This window comes from Rhipicephalus microplus, chromosome X (assembly GCF_043290135.1).
Source record: "Rhipicephalus microplus isolate Deutch F79 chromosome X, USDA_Rmic, whole genome shotgun sequence".
Lineage (NCBI taxonomy): Eukaryota > Metazoa > Arthropoda > Arachnida > Ixodida > Ixodidae > Rhipicephalus > Rhipicephalus microplus.
Genome location: NC_134710.1, coordinates 434,355,888 through 434,362,090, shown reverse-complemented (window position 1 = coordinate 434,362,090; position 6,203 = coordinate 434,355,888). Strand labels below are relative to the sequence as shown.

Below are 6,203 nucleotides of genomic sequence, written 5' to 3'. Positions count from 1 at the left end.
TGGCGCTCTCGGATGGCACAAACCTGAATGATGAATGGGCGTTCACAAGCGCGTGACTACAAGGATAAGAGAAATGTAAAAGAAGTTCATTTAAAATATTATAAAACTGGTATAAAAAACACTTAATGATGGGAATGAGTGACAATACAGCGAAAGCAGTAGACGCATATAGCAATAAATAAGGTTGACGTGTGTCGGTAAAAACACGCTGAAGGCATGTTTAGGGATGTAACGTAGTGCAAGGACAATGCCACCTAAACGACATATAAGCAGATGTCCTCGGAGGTCAGTTGTCGAAAATTAACTTGGAGTTTATGTAATCTTTAGGATAAGAATATATTAGTGTGAACTAAAAAGTATATTGAAAAACTTGTTGTTTCTGAATATCAATATTAACTGATGAACCAAATGTACGAAAATGAAGCAGCCATATTTGGCTGCCACCAGTTTAACTCTTGTTTAATTTTGTTCTGTGGTTAATAGGCAACAGCCTTTGTGAGTTTTGGTGGATCTGTGCCATGGAGCGAAATTTTAAACATATCTGGTGGAAAGAGAATGTGAAGGAGTCCTCCTTTCAGGATGCCTTAGACCTGCCTCCTTGTACAGTCCTCAGCACCAGGTGGCGCTGATCATTGGGGCAAGATGAGAGCAAATACGTGCAAAAAAAGGTGAAGTACCTGAGTATTAGGCAACAAAATATAGAGAATATACTTAAATGAAAAATTCACACAACGGTCGAGGCAAAAAAGATGGCGAAAGTGAACACTGGGTAAGAAGGAGTCACGAAGAAAATAGGCTCTTTCCCTGAGGTATTTTGAAGCTCAGTTCATTTCTGGTCCGGCGATATCTCTGGTTTTTTGTATTGTTGAAAGCCTGAAAGCATTGGTCAATTTTTTTACTTACTTAAAATGTTTGACAAGCCACAGGAAAATACATCTATAAATTTTATTTTAAAAATTGGGAATTTCTCTTGATACTGAAAACATTATTTTCTTTGCGCCTTATTCTATGGGCATAAATAATAGTGCTGTACTTAATTTATACGTGACGGGCATTATAATGTTCCTCTAATTTCCCTAGGTATTTCAATATTTCATTTTCTTTCATGAAATATGAAGTTTTCTAATCAGCATTTCCCACCAATTCGAAGGCCTACTCCCGTAGTGGGTACGAGCAAAACATAGGCACAAACCAGCAAGCAATTAAGCAAACCTAGTCTGTGTTCCAATACTCACCGTAGACGGCTAAATGGACAGCTAAATGGACGGCGGCCATCTTAAATCCTATTCCAATTCTCACGTAGTCAGCAAAATAGACAGCTCCAAGAAGACCGCATTGTACACAAATACGATGCAGTCTACTTTGCTGTCTAAATGAGATGGCGGCTCAGCTAATCACTCAGATATATCGGATATCACCGGATTGGTCGTCTGGACACAAGCTGACGCTTTTCGAGGCGCTCAGTGTGAGTAACGTTTACTTGTTTTTGATTTGAACACGAAATAAGCCAGAAAATATAACTGTTACGTTTGTTTAGTTTAGACTTTTCTTCTCAACACAAGGTGGCGCATTGTCGCGTAAAAGCCGTCTAAATGTGTTACATATCTCGGACAGCATCGGCTTGATGCTGTCTTCTGTGGCGCAATTATGTAAAAATTCCAAATCCGGACGGAGGCGGTCTGTCGGTGACGTCAAAAAATGGGCGGTCCGCAGCGGTCGCGAGGATGAAGGGAAGTGAACAGCCAATGAGCGAAAGGAAGCCTCGCGTCATCATTTTGACGTGGACTTGGGGACCGTATAGCAAAGTGAAAAGTGTTTTTAACGTGTTGAAAAATGTTTAACTACTATTGATCATCATCAAATTGTGTTGGCACAAGTTTTCAAACGTTTATTAAGGAATACGGCACAATATAAACGTATTTTTCTTGTTATTGTTATGAAATAAAACTAAATTTAGCGGGACGGTACGTGGTGGCGCTAAATACAACACCGTTTCAAGCAGTTACTGTTTTCATATCTCCTCCACTATACAAACCTAAACAGCGCAACTTTCGAAGTTGTTGGCTCAGTCGAGCGCAATCGTGGCGGAGGTCAACTGTACCAGTAGTCAACAGCAGCAGCGGCTCATCGGCGTTATCCGAGGCTCAGCGCGCGCTGGTGCTCGCCTTTATGGACGAACATCCCCAGCTCGTGGCGAATGCCATCGAGCTGCGGCACGGCGTCACCATCACCGACCGGTGGCGGCTGTGGCAAGAGCTCAGCGACGCGCTGAACCATGAAGTGCCTGCGCAGGAATGACAGGCTTGGTGGCGCAGGCCGGTGCGCGAGGCCCGCCGTGACACCGCCGCCATCAGAGACGCACAAACGTAAGTGACCGTCGAATGGCACGGGCAATATGTTCTGTGACATTAGTGTATATTTTCAGGGGCACTGTATGGGGTTGGCTGCCTGGCTTCCGCGGCCAGGTTCTACAGTTGACTGGGATGACACGCTTCAGTGGCGTTTTTGGTCTCACCTATCAACAGGTAAGCACTCTGCCGCCGCAGTATCACGGGTTCCTGAGCGGTACCATGATAGAGTTTGATATCTGAAGGGGTGCCTTTAGCGGAACCTTATTAAACGGAAATAAAGCGCACGAGAAAGTAATCAAAAGTGGGTAGGTTTGACTAAAATCTCAGTTTGCAGCCCTTGCAGTACAAGGGGTATTAATTTATCATAAAACACGCAATGACTGCGGGCAAGTGCATGCACTAAAATGGTAATACATGACATCAATGACCACTGAATAGCTGCAGAACATTTCCGCAGATGTTTAGTACTTAAGGTTGCAAAATAGCTAGAGTAACGAATACCCACTTTCTGAAAAATCATGCTTACTACACTTTCCAGCAGGCGAATGTTCCCACTGCTGCAGTGGAAATGGATGTGGAGGCCACTGAAGCGGCTGTAGATGGCAGTGACACAGTAACACGCAAGCATCTGAGAACTTAGTGCTTTATTGAGTGCAGGACTGGAACCTTGAGCAGGGCGACAAGGTGCTCAAGGTGAGTAGACCCTTTGTTTACATTTTACATAAGGGGCATAAGCATTCTCCATGTTCTATTATGATGACTGAAACCAACTTGGGCTGTAAACAAGAACCATGCATTGTATTGAGGGCATGGTATCGGGTATCTGCAATGATAAACTGCCGGGCAAAAGGTTAGTTAGCCCTGGGGCTCCTTCATGGTGAGAGATGCATTTGAGGACATTAATAAAGAGCAGTTTCAACAAATGTTTGTAGGCCCACACGAGGAGGGCATAGCTTGTACACAAAGCTTCCCACTTTCAAAGGATGCCATCAGGCCAGTTGATCTTCAACTGAGGGGAAGTTGTTGTGCCCGTTGCAATTCTTGGCAGCAGCAGCAGCTTCCAGCCACGAGATGGTTAAGGGTTTACCGGCAGCTCACTTAAGCATTTACACCATGATGATTCATCGCAGGTGCTGCGGGAGATGAAAAAATCAACCACCCGCATCGCTCCTGCAGAACGGCGTGTGGCAGCGGCACAGGAGAAAGCGGCAGCGGTGCAGGAGGGCACTGGCCATGGCTGAGGGCTTTCTGCGAGAAAGGGATACGTAGTTTAGTTTAATTTTTCGTCATGTGTTCAATGTTTTTTTTTGTCATCATTCATTATAGATTTGTCGGTTTCAATGTGTTTAGGTGCTGCTGTTCATGTTCAATTTTATACGGTTCTGGAGACATATACATAGTTTAGTTTGTTTTTCGCCATGTTTTCAACTTTTTATCATTCATAATTGGTTTAGTGTTTTGATATGTTTACGTGTTGCTGTTCATGTTCTATTTTATTCATTTTTTGTTTGCATTTAGTACATATTACTAGATTTAGGTTAGCATTTACTTTGTATAAGGAGTGCAGCATTTTTTATGTTCGATATATGCATTTCTCAATGCATGTTCGAGCTGTTCTAGTGGCAGTGTTTTTTACCCACATTTCAAAGGTGTCCAGTCATTCACACGGAGACCACGAGTGTATAGTTGACATTTTCTGTTAATGTTTCTTTGATATTTGTATTGTCCCACTGTGTTTTCTAGCTCACTGTGATTTTTATTCAGCATTACCACATAGTGTAGTAATGTGATATCTTTTTGCATCACACTGTGATATTTTCATTTCAGCACAATGAGGCTAAGATGCAACAACTACATTCCGAATCTTGTTTGGGAGCGCTAAGCTAGTAAGTGGTCATCTTGCATCTTGTTTGGGAGCGCTAAGCTAGTAAGTGGTCATCTCGCACAGTTTTACAGAGGAAAATGGTCATCACAGCAACATGCCAGCGATTGATTTCATCTAGTTTTCGATGTAAACGACTCTTTGCGGGAATAAATTTCAAACGTGGTATGGCTTGGGAGCCGCGAGATGGCTGAGGGAATTATTCATGCTGTATGTTATCAAAACAACTCGCCTGTTGTTTGCCGTCTTGATTTGCATATTTTTTAGCATTGCAGCATGACTGCAGTCGTGAATTCAAATAAATGTTATTTTAACATTCACACAATGTTTAGGACAATGAGCAAAAAAAACAGCACAACTTGACAAGCACAATTGCTCGTCAAGCCTGGCGTGCACAATTGAATGCTTGTAGTCAGTCACTATGACAAGATATGGACTTATGTATCATGTGTTCATACAACATGTTTTTAATGGAATCTCGATTTTTATGCGTTCTGGTGAAAAGAATTTTGAGACGTTGCTGCATTGTTCGCACAATTTTGTGATAGCAACATTCAGCACAGAGTGCCGCTCATATATGCTTGCTCCAATCTAGTCTGTTGTGACTGTGATCGCTATTATGGAAAAGGGTGTTTCTGTTGCATATTTCATGTGCCACTTAAAGAAAATGCAGCATTTTGACATTGCCACCTTGCTTCATATTGAAGCACAAGTAAGTACTCTGTGTATTCAAATGTGGCAAACACAGCCCTTTCATGTCTAGATGCACTAGAATCAGTGTAAATAAATTATGTGTGGGATATGAAAACATGAAAACTCACCGTTCCTGTGTACTTCAAAAAAGGTCCAAGACAGCGCTGCTGCCATCTCTGAGCAGCACGTTGCGTGGTGTGAGCATATGGCTCCCCCTTGGCTCTCCATCGTCATCCTCAGCTGGTGGCATGTCCACGACATACTCGTCCAAGGTCCAGTCGCCTGCATGCAACGCAATGTTGTGGAGAGCAAAGCAAGCATAGATGATTTGCGCTGCCCGATCGGGGTCGTAGAGCATCGTTCGAAAGTGCTGCAAGCAGCGGAACTTGCTTTTCAACACGGCGATACACCTTTACACAACATTGTGCATGGATGCGTGCCCCTTGTTGTATCGGCCTTCGGAAGTGTTGCACGGTTGACTGCCAAGGACTGGAATTAGGAGCCATGGCTTGAGGGGATAGCCTGCGTCTCCTGCAATGTAAGCATAAAAGCTGAGTGCTCTGCCCAGGTAGTACACATTAGTACTTACCAAGCAGATATTCGCCAGGCTGCAGATGCGCAGCTAGGCGTGCACGCAGTGGGTTGTGTTCCCACACCCAGGAGTCGTGGCACGAATCTGGGAATCATGGGTCTATGACAATTATGCGCAGCCATGCTTTGCACATCTGCGATGAGGAGCGATATAAAATAGTACTGCATTTATACTCAGAATAAATCCCTTTTTTCTACGCATATGCAGGAAACAATGCGTACTAGTACAGTCATTGGTACAAGGAGCTTCACTTAGAGGGAAACACAGGGTGTAGCACACTGAGGAGGGGGGAGTGTGGGGGCAACGACCCCACCTCTGCTGTACACATAACTACGACTTCCACTGAATGATCGATAAGTGAAAAGCTACGCGTTGCTCTTGGGAAAAAACACTCGTAAATACCAAAGCCAGCTCGTCCAATTGTGATTGTAAGCACTTTCGTGTTGGAAATACCTCCCTGTCGTGTATATACTTCTGCTACGTCTGCTGCCCATATTACCGATTACCTCTAAAATGCACAATTCAATTGCGTATGCATGCCAGTGCAAAAACGGCAACTGGCTCACGCACAAAACACTTGCCACTTATTATTACCGAGGCCTTGCGAGCCACCATCTAGCTCGCACCCAATTCCCTGCAGGTTCTTTTTCATTCGTTGCATTATTACTTTTTCCAGCTTTGGCGT

General features: G+C 43.7%; 2 long non-coding RNA genes across 3 annotated transcripts; one reads left to right on the top strand and one right to left on the bottom strand.

Moving 5' to 3' along the window:
* The first annotated feature begins 2,001 nt into the window (after nucleotides 1–2,001).
* Nucleotides 2,002–3,615, top strand: LOC142776578 (uncharacterized). Of its 2 annotated transcripts, XR_012887646.1 has the most exons (4): nucleotides 2,002–2,366; nucleotides 2,426–2,525; nucleotides 2,890–3,044; nucleotides 3,482–3,615. It is a non-coding gene; the product is annotated as an uncharacterized LOC142776578 (long non-coding RNA). The 2 variants fall into 2 exon arrangements; XR_012887645.1 differs by lacking the exon at nucleotides 3,482–3,615 and having other exon boundaries at nucleotides 2,890–3,211.
* Nucleotides 3,466–5,543, bottom strand: LOC142776579 (uncharacterized). The gene is made up of 3 exons (XR_012887647.1): nucleotides 5,516–5,543; nucleotides 5,055–5,457; nucleotides 3,466–3,599 (listed from the first exon to the last, which is right to left on the bottom strand). It is a non-coding gene; the product is annotated as an uncharacterized LOC142776579 (long non-coding RNA).
* Nucleotides 5,544–6,203: the final 660 nt, after the last annotated feature.